Below are 23,090 nucleotides of genomic sequence, written 5' to 3'. Positions count from 1 at the left end.
TGTTCATGACGTCCTCCAGTGATTAAAAAAAATTAAATAAACGTTTCCTGTTGAAAGTGATATATAAATACAGTAAAGTATAAACACACTAAAGGGAAACAAATAAATGTTTTGAGCAAAATAGTGTTTTTTTAGACAACTGCAAACTAGAAGGAGTGAGTGATGTCATAGTAAGGCCTTCAAGGAGTTGGCTTGATGGGAAGTCGTGATGTCATCCAATAGGAGACTGATCTTCATGTGAATATTCATTATTCTTTTTTAAATCCTTCCTGTTCTGTCAAGTTGGTTGTTAATCATTGCTACAAAGCCATTTAATTCTTAACATAGATTTTAAAGATGATTTAAGTCCAAACTGTAACTAGGCCACTCAGGAACATTCAATGTCATCTTGGTAAGCTCCTCCAGTGTAGATTTGGCCTGGTGGTTTAGGTTATTGTCCTGTTAGGACAGTTTTTTGTATTCAGATCTCTGAAATGCTTCGTAACATTTAATGTCTCCTTATATAACGCTGGGAAAACAGTTTTCATGGGCACAGAAATAATTAATTTAATAATTAATAATAATTTAAGAGTTTGCTAAATCCAATGGTTCTAACCGAGAGTCACCTTAACTTTATTGACAACACCCAAATGGATACTGTCATTAATGTGGTTCTTCAATAATTACACATAATTCTTAATACTGTAGCTGTTACAGTCACATGTTCAACTATCATCAGAAGATCCAGGAAATCATTTTCTGAATGACAGTCACATGACAAACATCACGACATGCAACAACAACCAAAGTGCTTCTTCATTCATTACTCTGGTAAAGACAGTTATGCCGTGCTCCACGTTGGATCCAACATCCCTAACAAATTGATGTTTATAATGTTATTGTCTGCTTGATTTACTGTAGGGTCTCGTTAGTCTGTTTGGACACAGAGATACAAACCTCATAATGTGTAGACAACTGTTCCTTGGTGGATAGGCTATTGTACAACACACAGAGCTATTTTCCTATATTTGTAGTTAGGTGAAGTTATGGGTCCTACAGTAGGTCTGTTATTGTTAGGTGAAGTTATGGGTCCTACAGTAGGTCTATGTTGTTGTTAGGTGAAGTTATGGGTCCTACAGTAGGTCTATGTTGTTGTTAGGTGAAGTTATAGGTCCTACAGTAGGTCTATGTTGTTGTTAGGTGAAGTTATGGGTTCTACAGTAGGTCTGTTATTGTTAGGTGAAGTTATGCGTCCTACAGTAGGTCTGATATTGTTTTGGGTCCTAGAGTACACTATGCTAGGCTGCAATAACAACCAAAGTGCTTCTTTGTTCATTACAGGTATATTTGTTTATTAGGTGAAGTTATAGGCCAATTTGGCAAACAGTGTACAAGCCCTCATTGTCAGGTTGATGGAAAAGCCAAAGAGCATTTTACTGGTTGAAGGGTTTTTTAAATACAAAGCGGTTGATTTGTGATGACACAAACATTATATTAAGCAGGACATTCAAACGAGCCTTACAATTATAATCTAAAGTAGTGTGAAATGCACTCATAAGCAACCTGGACATGGAGGTTACTCCCCTGAGTTTTCCCCCATTCAGAATACATTGTGAAAAACTAAAATCTTTGCTCACCATTTTTGCTCCAGGCAGATATACTACATCCATAACTAGTGGTTTCCTCATTACCAGATATACTACATCCTTAACTAGTGATTTCCTCATTACCAGATATACTACATCCATAACTAGTGGTTTCCTCATTACCAGATATACTACATCCATAACTAGTGGTTTCCTCATTACCAGATATACTACATCCATAACATCCATAACTAGTGGTTTCCTCATTACCAGATATACTACATCCATAACTAGTGGTTTCCTCATTACCAGATATACTACATCCATAACTAGTGGTTTCCTCATTACCAGATATACTACATCCATAACTAGTGGTTTCCTCATTACCAGATATACTACATCCATAACTAGTGGTTTCCTCATTACCAGATATACTACATCCATAACTAGTGGTTTCTTCATTACCAGATATACTACATCCATAACTAGTGGTTTCTTCATTACCAGATATACTACATCCATATCTAGTGGTTTCCTCATTACCAGATATACTACATCCATAACTAGTGGTTTCCTCATTACCAGATATACTACATCCATAACTAGTGGTTTCCTCATTACCAGATATACCACATCCATAACTAGCGGTTTCCTCATTACCAGATATACTACATCCATAACTAGTGGTTTCCTCATTACCAGATATACTACATCCATAACTAGTGGTTTCCTCATTACCAGATATACTACATCCATAACTAGTGGTTTCCTCATTACTAGATATACTACATCCATAACTAGTGGTTTCCTCATTACCAGATATACTACATCCATAACTAGTGGTTTCCTCATTACCAGATATACTACATCCATAACTAGTGGTTTCCTCATTACCAGATATACTACATCCATAACTAGTGGTTTCCTCATTACCAGATATACTACATCCATAACTAGCGGTTTCCTCATTAGCAGATATACTACATCCATATCTAGTGGTTTCCTCATTAGCAGGGAGGTGTTTCTGCAATCAAATTGTGTGTGCATCGCCCTCGTGCTGCAATTTTAGCACAGAAAGGGGCCTTTTTTGGAGATCAAAGGTCGTCTGCCACCCGGCTTAGGTTTGACTGTCTTTAGACAATTGTAAAGTCATTTAACAGACCTCTGGGCATCACCTTTTACCTCAAATAAACAGTGGATTTCTGCTGTTGTGGGCCTTTAACCGTCTGACTTTGTTGTTCACACAGGAGAGATACGGGACTATCGTGGATCCTCTGGGGCGCCTCAACAACATCATGATGCTGACGAGGCAGAGAAGAGTCTCTCCAGATCAGAACTCCTCAAGAAACACCAGCAGAGACCCACAGGAAAGAAATCTCACTGCTGCTCTGACTGTGGGAAAAGATTCAACTACTCATCACACCTTAAAATACATCAAAGAATTCACACAGGAGAGAAACCTTATAGCTGTGATCAATGTGGGAAGAGTTTTATTAAATCTAGCCAACTGACTGAACACCAGAGAACACACACAGGAGAGAAACCCTATAGCTGTGGTCAATGTGGGAAGAGTTTTTCTTCTTCTAGCTATTTAACTATACACCAGAGAACACACACAGGAGAGAATCCGAGCTGTGATCAATGTGGGAAGAGTTTTTCTACTTCTAGCCGCCTAACTGTACACCATAGAACACACACAGGAGAGAAATCGTATAGCTGTAATCAATGTGGGAAGAGTTTTAGTCAATCTAGCTCTCTGACAGTGCACCAGAGAATACACACAGGAGAGAAGTCGTTTATCTGTGATCAATGTGGGAAGAGTTTTGTTCGATCTGGCCATCTGACAGTGCACCAGAGAATACACACAGGAGAGAAACCTTATAGCTGTGGTCAATGTGGGAAGAGTTTTTCTACTTCTAGCTATCTAACTATACACCATAGAACACACACAGGAGAGAAACCTCATAGCTGTGGTCAATGTGGGAAGAGTTTTTCTTCTGCTAGCTATCTAACTATACACCATAGAACACACACAGGAGAGAATCCGTGCTGTGATCAATGTGGGAAGAGTTTTTCTACTTCTAGCTATCTAACTATACACCAGAGAACACACGGGAGAGAAACCTCATAGCTGTGATCAATGTGACAAGAGATACTCTGATAAAAGATCTCTGATCAAATATCAGAAAATTGATATATGAAGGAGTTGTTTCATGATATCAATGAATTAATGTCACAATGTAGAATGTTTTAACATTGTAGTAGGAGTATTTAAATGTCTCAATATAGAATGTTTTAATATATAGTATATTAATATACTCTACAGTCAGTCAGTCAGAATGTCACAATGTAAAACCCTAAACGTTTGCCCCCTTATCAATTGGTTTCAACATGATATGGATATTAGGTTCATTGGGGGAAATCCAGGCTCTGAATTGGAAGAGTATTATTTATGTGATTTAACACAAAGTGACTAACGAAAAAAGAGTTGTCCTCTAACCAGTAATGTACACATTATTCCCCGAATCAATTGATTTCAACATGATATCGATGAGTTATGACAAATAAGTGTTGTGTTCCTTTGTTTAGCGACCCCTAAATTTAAATGCATCACTCCAATATGTAGCTGACTGTCTTCTGCAGGTTGTCCTCTAACCAGTGAGCTAAAAGATATCTCCCATTTCCATGTGTTTTTTTTAGTTGTGTTAGTTTCAACAGCAAGTACAACCTGATTTCCCCCCTAATCGATATCAGTGATTTATTGCTACTTGTCAAAACAACAGCGTTTTTGGTGCTTGTGTCCATGGTGAGGACAACTTGGTTTCTGATTGTCTCAAAGTTGGGCAGTCAAAAAGATTTGTGTTTTGTGTTTAGCCAGTGCGTTCCATGGATCACAAATTATTTTGACTTTCCGTATTAGAGATTAGTTTTGTTTGGGCTCGTGAGTTTTAGAAAAATACACGTTATTTTTCTTGTTTTTAATTGTTGACAGCCAGTTATTATAGTTATTATCATTTTTATATTGGTGAAGGTGAAGCTGATTATAGTTTGTATTGTAGTTGATTATAATGTGAAATGGAAGTTGTTTTCTGTTGTTGGTGAGCAAACTCTTAAGGTGTTAGTTAGTCTTTTGTTTTCCCATTTATGTTTTGAGGTTGGACTTTAGCACGTATAGCTCGTTAGCACGTAGGACGCACTGATTGGTGTCACCTCGTTAGTCAGTATGTGTTACACCTGTGCTGGCTTGTCCATCTCGTTATTGGGAAGGTGTTTCACCTGAGCTGGTCCAGGTTCTATTTAAGAGTGTCTGGCCCAGTGCTCCAGTTGTCTTGATAGATGTAGAGAGTCAACACTTTTAGTTGCTCCACTTTTTTGGTTTGCTTCTTGTCTGTAAGTTTGGTGTGGGTTTTTCTTTTGTTTGCCTCATCTTGGGCAGATTTAGTGGGTCTCATGGTGGGTGTCTTTTAGGTCCCAGTTGTTGTTACTAGTCTACTTTCAGTTGACACTGAGAGCAAAACTGCAACATTATGTTATAATACTTTTATTGCATCAAATGGTTGTTTTATACAACAGAATAGAGGGTTCTTAGAACTATAGTGTCTGTGTTCTACTGAGGATGGGCCTCTGGGAGAAAACACTGACAGGAGATTTACAATGTCTTTTGGGTGATAAAACCTATAGAGACTGCATTCCAGAGCATGAGTTAATGTTTCTGTTCTATATGGTATCAGGGAGAGATGACCCCAGGGCCAGACCCTGGTCTCTACACAAAGAGGACTGTTTTTACAGCAGATACTGTCTTCTGAGAATTATAAGTATCTTTTATACAAATCTTAACCTTGTGACCCATTCTATACGTCTGTTGTTCGTCATGTAGGTTGAAAGGGGTGTATCTTGGCTGTAAAAGACCTTTGTACTTTTGTCTCGTGGCTCTCAATGAATCAGCTGGGGGTGATTCGTCAACCAGCCATCATTATCGTAGAGCACTCAATTGATTCACTTTATATGTGTGCATTGTATTGATCTGCTCCCTTATTATAAAGTGAATAAAGGTTTAGTTTAAGAATAATTCTGACTTGTGTGATAAGTTTCTCTCCTCATTTGATATTAAAGAAATTAACAACCACATTTGGTGATGGGGGGTTAGAGGAACCAAGGTGGCTGACTACCTGTTGATGTTGAAGAAGCGTCCCGTCCACTAGATTATACGTCACAGTGGCAGAATCACCTGAAAGATGCACATCGCCATCTGCTGACTGGAGTTGGTATCGCAGTTGAGAAAAAACTTTCAGACAAAAAGCGACGTCCAAGGACGTCGAGTTATGGGCGATATCAGGTCTGTCTGTTATGGCCGCTATTTCGCCCCAAAATAGTCAACCCAAATCGGGTTGTGTATAACTATGTAAATGTCTCTCGGACAAGGGGGACTTTTATCAATATACACTCTAAAAAGTAAAGTTTCCTGGAGTATCCATTTTCTTAAACTCCCTGGCCACCCTCCCTCCATTATAAAAAAATATTTTAATAACAATATTGACAATATTTATTTAAATAATTCATTATTTAGTGGCACCACAAATGTGAATAAATATTTACAGAACAATTTACCAAACAAAACACATTACAATATTGCAACATTTCTGCAGACATGTCAGACCATAATAAATAATACATTTACTTTGTATAGTGCTTTTCATGACATTTAAATATATATAAATAATGATGTACAATAAAAACAACATACATTAAAAATGAATCATAGGTAAACTAACAATATTGTAGACTTGATGCTGAATACAAATTTTTCAGGTTTAGTGTGTATATCATATCCACTTAGTTATGTTAGGAAGTTTGCCATCTTTATGACCGGCCCTGGTAACTTCACCCCAACTTCTCTTATCCCCAGAACACAGTAACTTAACAACATAAGTGTTTTTCTGACATTTTTGGGAAATTTAAGGGAAAATAAAAATACAGCCCTAGCAGAGCCCCAAGTCCCATGGGGACGTCCTCGAGGGCGTGGATGTTCTCCCCATCAAAGGCCAGCGGGATTTCACTCTCATGGTGAAATGGATTTCCACCAATGTGCAGTAAAGGAGTGAAGAGCGGTGAAATCTGTCAACAAAAGTAAGAAAAGATGAATACACACACAATTATCAAAGAACATAACAAATGTTCAGCTGTAGTTTTATATAAGCATGCACACCTATGTTAATGAAGAAACAGATGATTGGTGCATAGGCATACCTTGTCACGGACATAAAGGCCACTCGGGTCCTCATTGAAGAGGTAGGGCAAGAGCAGAATCGCTGCTGTGGTCTCCAGTCCTAGTAAAGTAAAGCAATGATCTTACTACACATGCTAATTTTATTACAAAATACATAAAAGAAAGGGAAGGAATAAGAGCAAATACCTCTTCTGTATTGTCCTTCAGGGACTGTCAAAATAGCAGGATGATGTCCTCACCCCTGCCTCGCCTCTCTACCTCTGATAGTCCTTCAATTATCTTTTTGTCTATATCCATTCCATGGACTTGAATAATTTCTGAGAAGATCTAAAAAAATCATTTGTACACATTTGTATGCTAATAGATTTCAGTTTGTATTGACTGCTATGTAGGTTAAATGTACACTTCAAATGCAGCTGTCCTACAACAGATCTGTACCTTCTTCTTGATCCCAATTGCATTGTGTCCATGTTCTGTCCTATAAGAATTTCAAAGGAAGAGAAAATGTGTCAAAGAATAGTCTTACAAGCATTAAAATATATATATATTGAAAGATAAATGGCATCGACATACAATTGAAAGTAAAATAGAAGAACATATTGGAGAAAGCACTAGCCAATACAGTACTGCCATACAGTAACAGTACTGCCATACAGTAACAGTACTGCCATACAGTAACAGTACTGCCATACAGGCCTAATATCACATTTCAAGATATCTTTGTTCACAAATTGTTCAATATTTTATCAGGCTGACGTGAAAGATTATACGCAACATTTTGCTGCGTGGCAATACTGTGTTTGGATTCTGAAGGGCCTTTATACTAAAGAGGTAGTCTAGACACTGTATTATTACCATTATGCATTTGAATCCCATCTACAGCTACCATCTAAGATATTAATTTCCCTCCACAAGGGGGCGGACATGTAACGTTTCCAAAACGGGATAGTATTGTACATGTAACGTTTCCAAAATGGGATAGTATTGTCCATGTAACGTTTCCAAAATGGGATAGTATTGTCCATGTAACGTTTCCAAAATGGGATAGTATTGTACATGTAACGTTTCCAAAATGGGATAGTATTGTCCATGTAACGTTTCCAAAATGAGATAGTATTGTACATGTAACGTTATGCCCCCTTGTGAGTTAATAGTATTGCATGCTGTAGCAGGCTATATAAAGAGGAAGACCTCCATTGACGATTCAGTTCGTTGTAACATCTCGTCTGGACAGGTCACCGTCCTTAGTTAGTTAGTTAACGTTAGCTAGGTTATTATCACAAAAGTGAGAACTGCTCTAGATTGGAAACTTACGTTAATGAGTGTAAAGCCATGTTGGCTTTATGGAAACGATATACAATATATGGGAAATAATATAGTTGAGGGAAATAATCCAAACCTAGTTGTGCCTAGTTAGGACATAACGTTAGCTAGCTAGATAACGGTACTGTACTGTAGCTCATACAACGCCGACGGTCAAACCCTGCTTTCTAATATTTACGGTAATTAACTATAGTAACGTTATGGAAGATATTCACAGAAAACCATCATTGTCTTCGTTATTCATTATTAGTATGTTATATTATTATAATAAATTATTTAGATACATATTCAGAGCCAAACATCAACCCAACTTAACCTTTTTAACTGTTGTCGCATCCAAACTTGTCACCATCGTTTTCAGTTGTAATTGCGAAGTTCCCAGAAGAAGTCCAGCAACAACGGAGGTTCCTCGATGAACCCACCTTCTAACAAGTTCTTTGAAGAACCTTTTGGGGCTGTTTTTCATTGACCAAGAACCCTACGGTTCTTAGGGGATCTGAGAACAACTCCAGTTGAACCCTTCATTTTTAGAGTTGTAGTCGGATCTATTTACTCTCAGATTCAAAACATGCTGATTAGCATCAACGATCAAGTCAGCTGCTGCTGCTCCAATACAGTATGAGGTGAGACGGTGAACTGACGTTGAACCGGGCAGTCAGCTCCTGCTGCTCCAATACAGTATGAGGTGAGACGGTGAACTGATGTTGAACCGGGCAGTCAGCTGCTGCTGCTCTAATACAGTATGAGGTGAGACGGTGAACTGACGTTGAACCGGGCAGTCAGCTGCTGCTGCTCTAATACAGTATGAGGTGAGACGGTGAACTGACGTTTAATCATAATAATTAAGTTAATACAAATTAATTAGTGAAACTGTTAAAAAATAGTATATGGTAAATTAAATATATTACGCTATTCTTATCATATAGAAACATCATGGAATATTGTACATATTAGCATCAACATACATTATTGTTTCATTCAATTTCACATAATAAGGATATTTCATATTTAAAAGTACAGAAGTCAGAACCCATCACCTGCTATGTAAAAGAGACAGAAGAAGGCACAATGGTCAATGCTATCTGGGATCCTTGGGACATCCCTACCCTAAACCCTAACCTTAACCCCTAACCTTAACCATTTTAAATGTCAACTTCAACGGGCTAGGGACGTCCCAAGGATGTATCTCTACCTGAAAATACAGGATATAAGTGATTGATAGTTGGTATTCAGCAGTCATAAAGCCTTATTTCCTTTAATGAACTACTAAAATAGTGATTTTTGTCAGACAGCAGCTCTACACTTTATTGACTGACTGATCCAGTCATCCTTCCATCCCTCCTCAGCCTTCCTCTCCTCTGAAGACCCAGTGAGGGGGGAGCTCAGTCAGAGAGCTGTTGAGGGACTGGTTAGGAAGAACACTTCTACAGCCAGAGAGGTGAGAGATCACACATGGTTTAGATGGTAAATATTTAAGTCCCCTTAGTGGTTCATCACGTCAGCAAAAGGGAATATGTTCCATCATCCATGTTAATTTACATTAGTGCAAATTGTCCACTGATATTGGTGTCATTTCTCAACCCTTTTGGCTGTATGAAAGTTAATTTCCCCTCAGGCACACACATTTGTTCTTTGATATTATGAAGGTAGTTTGTATCAAATGTACTTTTCCCCACTCAATCACCCCATCTCTTTACATTGCTTATTTATATTCAATGGCCAGACTGCATCAAACTATCAAAAGCCCATCCTGATAGATCTGAACCTAATGCAGCTTGGAGTGATCAGATAACAGAAGTCACATTTAGTTGCCAGGTGTAACTGAGGCTGTAGATGCTCCATATCCATTACTTTGAATGTTTTATATAATATGACTAAATATGTTTCTTTCTGGGTTGCAGGGGCAGTCAAGAAATTGAACGGCAAGGCCACAGAACATGACATAAGCAGAGCTGTGGGAGACCACCTCAAGCCCCTGGTAGAGCCGGGGGTGGTGTTTACCACTCCACCACGCCTTCAGCAGGCTGGAAAAGTGGGATTGAGACTGATTTTCATACAAAGATGGACCAAGAGTCTGTTGATTGGTCAGTCATTGGGTTCATTTCTTAAAATCAAATCAAGCTTTATTTATACAGCACATTTCAGACATGGATGCAACACAATGGCTTCACAGGAGAAAACAATGAAAATACCCAGAAATATTTAGTACACAAAAATAACAGGATAAAAAAAACAGAAGATTAACAACTGAAATAACTATTAGCATTCTAAGGAAATGCCATTGATTAAAACACTAATTGGATGCAATATCCAACCCAAAATATAAGCTTTTTTTTAGGAGGGGTTCTCAAAGACACTATGGGGGTGACACAGAAAGTTGACTAGTAACAACAACTGGGACCTAAAAGACACCCACCATGAGACCCACTAAATCTGCCCAAGAAGAAAACAAAAGAAAAACTAACACCAAACGTAAAGACAGGAAGCAAACCAAAAAGGTGACGCAACTAAAGGTGTTGACTCTCTACATCTATCAAGACAACTGGAGCACTGGGCCAGACACTCTTAAATAGAACCTGGACCAGCTCAGGTGAAACACCTTCCCACTAACGAGATGGACAAGCCAGCACAGGTGTAACACATACTGACTAACGAGGTGACACCAATCAGTGCGTCCTACATGTTAACGAGTTATACATGCTGACGAGCTATACGTGCTAACGAGCTATACGTGTTGACGAGCTATACGTGCTGACGAGCTATACGAGCTATACGTCCTGATGAGCTATACGTGCTACCGAGCTATACGTGCTAACGAGCTATACGTGCTAAAGTCCAACCTCAAAACATAAAAATGGAAAAGCCAAAGCCTGTAACACTTTTCCCCTTAAGACAACAAATATATCCTATGTTTTTATTGGACAAGTTTGCCCACCACCAACTGAAAACAACTTCCATTTCACATAATCAACTACAATGCTTCACCTTCTACAATATAAACATGGTGTCTACTGGCTGTCAACAATTAAAAACAAGAAAAAACACGTATTTCTAAATAATAATATACAATAGAATCCTAAAACTCACTAGCTTCTAGAACTCTCATCCCCTTGGAACGAGCCCAGCTCAGCTGGATGCATAAATAATTATGATTACTAAATGTTACATAAATTGTAAATATGAAAATCAAAACCAAATGTTCACCCCTTTGTTAATATGTATTGGCAATACTTCACTTAATAAGGGTGAGGCATGGAATAATAAAACATGTATCTTTTGTCAGGCTGAATGTTTGAAGTATGAGTAGGTGATTTGAGTCATGCTTCTTCAGTAGTGGAATAAAGACAATTAGCATTTGAATGTTGTAAAGAAATACTGGAGTGATGTCAGATTGTTAATAAAATTGATTAGTACAATTTATTATACTGCTTTCATGTGTGTATATACACAAACATCTGCAACAATTATCATCTTACATGTATTTTTTTTAAACAACCAGCTTTTTCAACTTGTAGAAAACAGCTAGCTACATTTTGAAGTGCTGCATTTTGATTAAAGTGGGTCACCAACGCAGTAAGTGTAACACAGCTCTTTTTTTGTTAGTCACTTTTTGTTAAATAATACTCTTTCAATTCAGAGCCTGGATTTTCCCCTGAGGCTAATATCCATATCATGCTGCAATCAATTGAACAGGGCAAAGGATAAGGTAGAACATCATTAAAATACTCCTACTACAATGTTAAAACATTCTACATTGTGACATCATTAAAATACTCCTACTACAATGTTAAAACATTCTACATTGTGACATCATTAAAATACTCCCACTACAATGTTAAAACATTCTACATTGTGACATCATTAAAATACTCCCACTACAATGTTAAAACATTCTACATTGTGACATCATTAAAATTCTCCTACTACAAAGTTAAAACATTCTACATTGTGACATTATTTCATTGATATCACGAAACAACTTATTCATGTATGCATTTTCTGATGTTTGATCAGACACCTTTTATCAGAGTATCTCTTGTCACATTGATCACAGCTATGAGGTTTCTCTCCTGTGTGTGTTCTCTGGTGTGCAGTCAGAGAGCAAGATGCAGTAAAACTCTTCTCACATTGATCACAGCTATAAGGTTTCTCTCCTGTGTGTGTTCTCTGGTGTAAAGTCAGCTGGCTAGATGTAGGAAAATTCTTCTCACAATGATTACAACTATACGGCTTCTCTCCTGTGTGTGTTCTCTGGTGTCGAATCAGATGGCTTGATGTAGTAAAACTCATCCCACATTGATCACATATATAAGGTTTCTCTCCTGTGTGTGTTCTCTGGTGTCGAATCAGCTGGCTAGATGTAGTAAAACTCATCCCACATTGATCACAGCTATAAGGTTTCTCTCCTGTGTGTGTTCTCTGGTGTGAAGTCAGCTGGCTAGATGTAGTAAAACTCATCCCACATTGATCACAGATATAAGGCTTCTCTCCTGTGTGTGTTCTCTGGTGTCGAATCAGATGGCTTGATGTAGTAAAACTCATCTCACATTGAACACAGCTATAAGGTTTCTCTCCTGTGTGTGTTCTCTGGTGTGAAGTCAGCTGGCTAGATGTAGTAAAACTCATCCCACATTGATCACAGATATAAGGTTTCTCTCCTGTGTGTGTTCTCTGGTGTATAGTCAGAGATCTAGATGTAGTAAAACTCTTCCCACATTCATCACAGCTAAAAGGTTTCTCTCCTGTGTGTGTTCTCTGGTGTATTGTAAGTTCTGATGAAGATGTGCAACCTTTCCCACAGTCAGAGCAGCAATGAGATTTCTTCCGTGTGGTTCTCTGCTGGTGTTTCGACGTGGAGAGACTCTTCTCTGCCTCGTCAGCGTCATGAGATTGTTGAGGCTCCCCAGAGGATCCACGATAGTCATGTCTCTCTCCTGTGTGAACAAAAAGTCAGACAGATGGTTTAAGGCCCATAACAGCAGAAATCCACTGTAAAAGGTGATGTGTAGCCATGATGTTGTACAAACAATGACGTCTGTAATGAATGTTCATTATTTGACATTTGTCTTAAGACAGTCAAGTGAACAACAATAGTCATATAACGTGTAAGGTAACTTATTTGAAAAGTCATTACTTTATTGCATCGCTCAACATTTGTCATAATTATTTAAAGCAGTTCATTTGTATCCGCTCTCTCGTTGGACTTCGGCTGCATATTTCCCCCCATTTTCTTCTAATCTCAAAACGTTGAAGCCACGCCCATTTTCTGAAGAATTGCATTATGTGCCCTAAAGTACTGCGTGTTTACATCATATTTTGGCGAATTTAGTACGACATCCGGGGACTTTTGAAATACTAACTACATCATACCATGACCAATAAGCAGACTATATACTCTATTAACATCACAAATAGAATACTCATACTAACTACATCATACTATGACCAATAAGCAGACTATATACTCTATTAACATCACAAATAGAATACTCATACTAACTACATCATACCATGACCAATAAGCAGACTATATACTCAATTTACTTCACAAATAGTACGGTTAGTATAGTATGTATAGTAATAGTATGAGTATTCTAACACAGCTCAGGACTCTGGGCAGCCATTTTGTTTGCTTAAAAACTAGGTTGCCCCTTTAAAAAAGCCACACACCAATCTGCAGTTCAACCAATAACAAAGCTGTAATTCCACCACTGTATTGGTAATAAGATGATGGGGCTGGAGAAATGTAACTACTCTCAAATTCATAGACAGACCTATGTATGAAAGGACTGATCATCCATGATATCAACATGATAGTTTTAACCATGTTGAGGCTGTTGATTTACATTGTTTCTAAACATTGGAGTAAAAAAAGCTTATTTGGGGTTCTGATGGGGCAAACAGTTGAACTAAGCTCATGAGGCATGTGTTATATTCTTCAAGAATCAATGGCTATAAATACATAATATATATATATAAATAAATACATTTAAAAGTCAAAATATGGATGTAGCAATTGCAGATTTCTGCTTTAACACCAAGCACACCACACATCAGTTCAACTTCCAACCACAGAGTTTGTGCTTCTGTTAAGACAGTACTTACGTTCATCGTCAGTCTCCTCTTCTTTCACTGAAACTTCGTCATCCTCTTTCACTCTGAACGCGTCTTCCTCTTCTTTCTCTGTAACGTCTTTCTCTTCTTCTTTCAAGGTAACAGCCTCACCTTCTACTTGTTTTTGTATAACAGCCTCTTCCTCCTCCTCCTCTTTCACTAGAGCTTCTTTCTCCATCCAGCAGACGTTCTCTTCTTCAGCAGGAACGGGGTTAAGTTTGAGACTGAAGCTATGAGGCATGTATTGAAGTCGCTAAGCGGTATAATTCAAAGCAGTGTCACTTTATCAGCAGCACGTGATCAATGACTTCTGAAGAATAATTTCGTCGAACACCTGATTGGTTTGGTATTGGGCTCGTTCGACATTACATCCGACAGTGCAGGTGGCTGCTGACTGCTGATTGACTAATTTACAAATCACCTTACATCATAAATAACTACTCATTATTATTTATGAATCAGTCAGCCAGTCACCGTTTACCCACAACGCAGCATGGATTTGATGCTCTCGAACACGGCCAGTGGTTTAATATATGACATAATGGCTTCGCTGCTACGGCGTGTGACTTCGTCTTTAAAATGTGGCTGTTCTAAATTCTGTGTCGCTCAAAGCCTTGAGTAATGAACCTATTTTTGACACAATTGGCTGTAAAGCATCAATGATTCAGGAAGCTTTGTTTCCCCATCACTACTTTTCAGCATGTTCTCTGTGAAGTAGACTACGGGAGTTTTGTAACTTTTTCCACGTTGGCTTACTGTTAGTTGGGTTCTGATTGGTCTCCGGTAGTTGGTCTCGCTGACCATAACCGTGCTGGTTGGCTACGCTGGTTAGGCTAATGCTAGCTGGCTAGATAGCTAACGTTAGCTGGCTGGCTAAGATAACAGCATATAGCTAACGTTACTTGGCTGGCTAAGATAACTGCGTATAGCTAATGTTAGCTGGCTGGCGTAGATAACTGCATATAGGTAATGTTAGCTGGCTGGCGTAGATAACTGCATATAGCTAACATTATTTACACCCTGCTAACTAGCTAGCCATTTCACATCGGTTACAAATGGTGAATGCTATCTGCGATTCTTGGGACATCCGTACCCTAAACCCTAACCTTAACCCCTAACTTAACCATTTTAAATGTCAACTTCAATGGGCTAGGGACGTCCCAAGGATGTATCGCTACCTGAAAATACATGATCTAAGTGATTGATAGTTGGTATTCAGCAGTCATAAAGCCTAAATTACTTTAATGAACTACTATAATAGTGATTTTGTCAGACAGCAGCTCTACACTTTATTGACTGACTGATCCATTCATCCTTTCATCCCTCCTCAGCCTTCCTCTCCTCTGAAGACCCAGTGAGGGTGGAGCTCAGTCAGAGAGCTGTTGAGGGACTGGTTAGGAAGAACACTTCTACAGAGAGGTGAGAGGTCACACGTGGTTTAGATGGCAAATAATTGTGTCCCCTTAGCGGTTCATCACGTCAGCAAAAGGGAATATGTTCCATCTATGTTTATTTACATTAGTGCAAGTTGTCCACTGATATTGGTGTAAGTTCTCACCCCTTTTGGCCATATGTAAGTGAATTTCCCCTCAGGCACACACATTTGTTCTTAGTTATTAACCGAGCCACTGCCTGTTCAGCCCGCTATCATCCAGAAGGCGAGGTCAGTACAGGTGCATCAAAGCTGGGACCAAGAGACAGAAGCTGTTTTTCCATCACTAACACAGAGGCTGCTGCCTACATACACAGACTTGAAATCATTGGCCACTTCAAGGAATGGAACACTAGTCACTTTAATAATGTTTACATATCTGGCATTACTCATCTCATATGTATATACTGTATTCTATCCTATTCTATTCTACTGTATCTTAGTCTGTATTACTCATCTCATATGTATATACTGTATTCTATTCTACTGTCTGTCTATGTATTACTCATCTCATATGTATATACTGTATTCTATCCTATTCTACTGTATCTTAGTCTATGCATTACTCATCTCATATGTATATACTGTATTCTATTCTACTGTCTGTCTATGTATTACTCATCTCATATGTATATACTGTATTCTATCCTATTCTACTGTATCTTAGTCTGTATTACTCATCTCATATGTATATACTGTATTCTATTCTACTGTCTGTCTATGTATTACTCATCTCATATGTATATACTGTATTCTATCCTATTCTACTGTATCTTAGTCTATGTATTACTCATCTCATATGTATATACTGTATTCTATCCTATTCTACTGTATCTTAGTCTATGTATTACTCATCTCATATGTATATACTGTATTCTATCCTATTCTACTGTATCTTAGTCTATGTATTACTCATCTCATATGTATATACTGTATCTTAGTCTATGCATTACTCATCTCATATGTATATACTGTATTCTATCCTATTCTATTCTACTGTATCTTAGTCTATGTATTACTCATCTCATATGTATATACTGTATTCTATCCTATTCTACTGTATCTTAGTCTATGTATTACTCATCTCATATGTATATACTGTATTCTATCCTATTCTACTGTATCTTAGTCTATGCATTACTCATCTCATATGTATATACTGTATTCTATCCTATTCTACTGTATCTTAGTCTATGCATTACTCATCTCATATGTATATACTGTATTCTATCCTATTCCACTGTATCTTAGTCTATGCATTACTCATCTCATATGTATATACTGTATTCTATCCTATTCCACTGTATCTTAGTCTATGTATTACTCATCTCATATGTATATACTGTATTCTATCCTATTCTACTGTATCTTAGTCTATGTATTACTCATCTCATATGTATATACTGTATTCTATCCTATTCTACTGTATCTTAGTCTATTACTCATCTCATATGTATATACTGTATTCTATTCTACTGTATCTTAGTCTATGTATTTGTAACAGATGTATAGTGTACTCTCCATGCGTTGTGTTTTATAATAATAAATAACTTCGGCCAGTGGTCCCAGTTGAGCATCATTTATTTCTGCTGTTGTTAAATGGGAAACAGCACGTTAGTTGTGCAGGGCTTAACAGTGTTGATGGCTGTCGATGACAAAATCCCTTGCATCACATTTTCATACTGGGCGAACAATATACAAAAATACAATACAAAATATAACATGTATAAATACCTGTTGTTAAATGGGAAACAGCACGTTAGTTGTGCAGGGCTTAACAGTGTTGATGGCTGTCGATGACAAAATCTGTAGCATGAAGACAACTGTGTTAGCCGTGGCTTATGTGACCATGACATCGGTGTATGCTAGCTAACACAATTATTTACAGCAATCATATGCCAAAGCACATCCCAGAAAGCCCCTCAATCCCTAACAGGTACCATATACCCACACATGTATAAAATCAGTAACGTACAGCAAACTTGTACACATTGTAAAATAGAAAATAGAAAACAGTATTCAGAACGTGACCTACCCCTTGCATCACATTTTCATACTGGGAAGACCTGACGTTCGCGATCTCCCCCTATCTGCAAGTGGGGCCAATCACAACACCCCTTATTGTCATCAGAATTGAACTAACCAATAAGAATGCTTGAACATCAAATACACATTTCTTTAGAGAGTTTACAGTCTAGTCAGACACCTAGGTATTTGTAGTTGTCCACCTATATCAGCCTGAGCTATTTAAAAACACTTTTTCAACATTTCAAGATAGCAGTTAGTTTAGTTTGATGTAAATAAAGATAGCTGAGAAGTGGGACTCTGTCATTGTTTCTGACAAGATCTCTCATTGATCTCGGGTTCAGCCACCAGGGGGCACCAAACCTCTTTGAAAAGTTCATGTGAATAGTTACCACTTCTCAGGAGATGATAGACTTAGCCTTTCAACTGTTTTGTAATGATGGGATGGCTATTGAACAGAACTTTAAAACCTGGTTTTCTTGTATGTACCAGTTCATGAAATCACACAAATATCATTCTAGTTTGCTCTGTTTTTTTGTAAATTCTTTCCAATGTGTCAAGTAATTATCTTTTTGTTTTCTCATGATTTGTTTGCGTCTAATTGTGCTGTTGTCCAGGGGCTCTGTGGGGTGTGTTTATGTTTGTGAACAGAGCACAATGACCAGCTTGCTTAGGGGACTCTTCTCCAGGTTCATCTCTCTGTAGGTGATGGCTTTGTTAATGGCCCATACCCTCCCCATCACCAATCAGCCCTGCCATTGTTTGTATTCATACGGTTTTGTAAAGAATGTCTTCTTGTCTGTTAGGTTGTATTCCACTGGGAAAGTGATTACAGTTTTCATCAGTCGCTTTGGTGCATTTCTTAGATCAAAAGTGCAATTCTTGATACGACTTGTACAAATTCCAAATCATCTAGTCACTTGTGCACATCATTAAAGCAATTTCTTATTCCTTTGAACAAATTGCAATTGATAATGTACAAGTGTCAGCTTTTTTCCACATTATCAATTGCTCACGTCATGTTGATCGAAAATAGTAGATGGTTCTCTGTTGAATAGTCTTACCCCTCAAAACATCTAGGCATTAGTTCCTTGCATAAGCCATTACATGCAAAATTGTTCAACTATTTGTCATAAACTGTCAACCTCTCTCCGCCTCTCTCCCTTTTCACTCCCCTCTCTCCCTTTTCACTCCCCTCTCTCCCTTTTCACTCCCTCTCTCCGCCTCTCTCCCTTTTCACTCCCCTCTCTCCCTTTTCACTCCCCTCTCTCCCTTTTCACTCCCTCTCTCAGCCTCTCTCCATTTTCACTCCCTCTCTCCTCCTCTCTCCCTTTTCACTCCCCTCTCTAAACCTCTCTCACTTTTCACTCCCCTCTCTCCGCCTCTCTCCCTTGTCTCTCCCTCTCTCCGGCTCTCTCCCTTTTCACTCCCTCTCTCCGCCTCTCTCCCTTTTCACTCCCTCTCTCTGCCTCTCTCCCTTTTCACTCCCTCTCTCCGCCTCTCTCCCTTTTCACTCCCTCTCTCCGCCTCTCTCCCTTTTCACTCCCTCTCTCCTCCTCTCTCCCTTTTCACTCCCTCTCTCCCTTTTCACTCCCCTCTCTCCGCCTCTCTCCCTTTTCACTCCCTCTCTCCGCCTCTCTCCCTTTTCACTCCCTCTCTCTGCCTCTCTCCCTTTTCACTCCCTCTCCCCGCCTCTCTCCCTTTTCACTCCCTCTCTCCGCCTCTCTCCCTTTTCACTCCCTCTCTCCGCCTCTCTCCCTTTTCACTCCCTCTCTCCGCCTCTCTCCCTTTTCACTCCCTCTCCCCGCCTCTCTCCCTTTTCACTCCCCTCTCTCCGCCTCTCTCCCTTTTCACTCCCCTCTCCCTCCCTAAGAACTTCCCATTTCAATCAATAAGGATTGCAGTTGTGGGTGACTATCTGGGTGGAGCAGACTGGGAGGCTGGTATTCTGACCTGGGCTGGAGCAGACTGGGAGGCTGGTATTCTGACCTGGGCTGGAGCAGACTGGGAGGCTGGTATTCTGACCTGGGCTGGAGCAGACTGGGAGGCTGGTATTCTGACCTGGGCTGGAGCAGACTGGGAGGCTGGTTTTCTGACCTGGGCTGGAGCACACTGTGTTGGAGCAGACTGAGAGGCTGGTTGGCTGACCTGGGCTGGAGCAGACTGAGAGGCTGGTATTCTGACCTGGGCTGGAGCAGACTGGGAGGCTGGTATTCTGACCTGGGCTGGAGCACACTGTGTTGGAGCAGACTGAGAGGCTGGTTGGCTGACCTGGGCTGGAGCAGACTGAGAGGCTGGTATTCTGACCTGGGCTGGAGCAGACTGAGAGGCTGGTATTCTGACCTGGGCTGGAGCACACTGTGTTGGAGCAGACTGAGAGGCTGGTATTCTGACCTGGGCTGGAGCACACTGTGCTGGAGCAGACTGGGAGGCTGGTATTCTGACCTGTGCTGGAGCAGACCGGGAGACTGGTATTCTGACCTGGGCTGGAGCAGACTTGGAGACTGGTATTCTGAACTGGGCTGGAGCAGACTGGGAGGCTGGTATTCTGACCTGGGCTGGAGCAGACTGGGAGGCTGGTATTCTGACCTGGGCTGGAGCACACTGTGTTGGAGCAGACTGAGAGGGTGGTTGGCTGACCTGGGCTGGAGCAGACTGAGAGGCTGGTATTCTGACCTGGGCTGGAGCAGACTGGTAGGCTGGTGCAGTGTCATCAGGCTGTGTGGTGGAGGCCATCCTGTTCTCGGGTTCTGCTTGCGTTATGCCAACCACCAGGTCATTATAACCACCAGGTCATTATAACCACCAGGTCATTATTACCACCAGGTCATTAGAACCACCAGGTCATTAGAACCACCAGGTCATTACTACCACCAGGTCATTAGAACCACCAGGTCATTAGAACCACCAGGTCATTAGAACCACCAGGTCATTATAACCACCAGGTCATTAGAACCACCAGGTCATTAGAACCACCAGGTCATTAGAACCACAAGGTCAGGGAGAAAAGACTCACCTTGTCGCTCAGGTAGGGTATCAGCCTGAGCTATTTAAAAACACGTTTTCAACATTTCAAGATAGCAGTTAGTTTAGTTTGATGTAAATAAAGATAGCTGAGAAGTGGGACTCTGTCATTGTTTCTGACAAGATCTCTCATTGATCTCGGGTTCAGCCCCCAGGGGGCACCAAACCTCTTTGAAAAGTTCATGTGAATAGTTACCACTTCTCAGGAGATGATAGACTTAGCCTTTCAAATGTTTTGTAATGATGGGATGGCTATTGAACAGAACTTTAAAACCTGGTTTTCTTGTATGTACCAGTTCATGAAATCACACAAATATCATTCTAGTTTGCTCTGTTTTTTTGTAAATTCTTTCCAATGTGTCAAGTAATTATCTTTTTGTTTTCTCATGATTTGTTTGCGTCTAATTGTGCTGTTGTCCAGGGGCTCTGTGGGGTGTGTTTATGTTTGTGAACAGAGCACAATGACCAGCTTGCTTAGGGGACTCTTCTCCAGGTTCATCTCTCTGTAGGTGATGGCTTTGTTAATGGCCCATACCCTCCCCATCACCAATCAGCCCTGCCATTGTTTGTATTCATACGGTTTTGTAAAGAATGTCTTCTTGTCTGTTAGGTTGTATTCCACTGGGAAAGTGATTACAGTTTTCATCAGTCGCTTTGGTGCATTTCTTAGATCAAAAGTGCAATTCTTGATACGACTTGTACAAATTCCAAATCATCTAGTCACTTGTGCACATCATTAAAGCAATTTCTTATTCCTTTGAACAAATTGCAATTGATAATGTACAAGTGTCAGCTTTTTTCCACATTATCAATTGCTCACGTCATGTTGATCGAAAATAGTAGATGGTTCTCTGTTGAATAGTCTTACCCCTCAAAACATCTAGGCATTAGTTCCTTGCATAAGCCATTACATGCAAAATTGTTCAACTATTTGTCATAAACTGTCAACCTCTCTCCGCCTCTCTCCCTTTTCACTCCCCTCTCTCCCTTTTCACTCCCCTCTCTCCCTTTTCACTCCCTCTCTCCGCCTCTCTCCCTTTTCACTCCCCTCTCTCCCTTTTCACTCCCCTCTCTCCCTTTTCACTCCCTCTCTCAGCCTCTCTCCATTTTCACTCCCTCTCTCCTCCTCTCTCCCTTTTCACTCCCCTCTCTAAACCTCTCTCACTTTTCACTCCCCTCTCTCCGCCTCTCTCCCTTGTCTCTCCCTCTCTCCGGCTCTCTCCCTTTTCACTCCCTCTCTCCGCCTCTCTCCCTTTTCACTCCCTCTCTCTGCCTCTCTCCCTTTTCACTCCCTCTCTCCGCCTCTCTCCCTTTTCACTCCCTCTCTCCGCCTCTCTCCCTTTTCACTCCCTCTCTCCTCCTCTCTCCCTTTTCACTCCCTCTCTCCCTTTTCACTCCCCTCTCTCCGCCTCTCTCCCTTTTCACTCCCTCTCTCCGCCTCTCTCCCTTTTCACTCCCTCTCTCTGCCTCTCTCCCTTTTCACTCCCTCTCCCCGCCTCTCTCCCTTTTCACTCCCTCTCTCCGCCTCTCTCCCTTTTCACTCCCTCTCTCCGCCTCTCTCCCTTTTCACTCCCTCTCTCCGCCTCTCTCCCTTTTCACTCCCTCTCCCCGCCTCTCTCCCTTTTCACTCCCCTCTCTCCGCCTCTCTCCCTTTTCACTCCCCTCTCCCTCCCTAAGAACTTCCCATTTCAATCAATAAGGATTGCAGTTGTGGGTGACTATCTGGGTGGAGCAGACTGGGAGGCTGGTATTCTGACCTGGGCTGGAGCAGACTGGGAGGCTGGTATTCTGACCTGGGCTGGAGCAGACTGGGAGGCTGGTATTCTGACCTGGGCTGGAGCAGACTGGGAGGCTGGTATTCTGACCTGGGCTGGAGCAGACTGGGAGGCTGGTTTTCTGACCTGGGCTGGAGCACACTGTGTTGGAGCAGACTGAGAGGCTGGTTGGCTGACCTGGGCTGGAGCAGACTGAGAGGCTGGTATTCTGACCTGGGCTGGAGCAGACTGGGAGGCTGGTATTCTGACCTGGGCTGGAGCACACTGTGTTGGAGCAGACTGAGAGGCTGGTTGGCTGACCTGGGCTGGAGCAGACTGAGAGGCTGGTATTCTGACCTGGGCTGGAGCAGACTGAGAGGCTGGTATTCTGACCTGGGCTGGAGCACACTGTGTTGGAGCAGACTGAGAGGCTGGTATTCTGACCTGGGCTGGAGCACACTGTGCTGGAGCAGACTGGGAGGCTGGTATTCTGACCTGTGCTGGAGCAGACCGGGAGACTGGTATTCTGACCTGGGCTGGAGCAGACTTGGAGACTGGTATTCTGAACTGGGCTGGAGCAGACTGGGAGGCTGGTATTCTGACCTGGGCTGGAGCAGACTGGGAGG

At 40.7% G+C, this 23,090-nt stretch overlaps 1 protein-coding gene and 1 long non-coding RNA gene across 2 annotated transcripts in view; both read right to left on the bottom strand.

The window, feature by feature from the left end:
* LOC129844855 (zinc finger protein 664-like) overlaps window positions 1-23,090 on the bottom strand; it is a 168,618-nt gene that overhangs the window by 143,094 nt on the left and 2,434 nt on the right. The window lies entirely within an intron of this gene.
* LOC129844860 (uncharacterized) lies at window positions 6,366-7,427 on the bottom strand. Its single transcript, XR_008758018.1, has 3 exons — window positions 7,231-7,427; window positions 6,813-6,892; window positions 6,366-6,680 (listed from the first exon to the last, which is right to left on the bottom strand). It is a non-coding gene; the product is annotated as an uncharacterized LOC129844860 (long non-coding RNA).

This window comes from Salvelinus fontinalis, unplaced genomic scaffold, assembly GCF_029448725.1.
Source record: "Salvelinus fontinalis isolate EN_2023a unplaced genomic scaffold, ASM2944872v1 scaffold_0241, whole genome shotgun sequence".
NCBI lineage: Eukaryota > Metazoa > Chordata > Actinopteri > Salmoniformes > Salmonidae > Salvelinus > Salvelinus fontinalis.
Note: the sequence above shows the minus strand (reverse complement) of the source record. Positions and strands in the feature narration are given on the sequence as shown.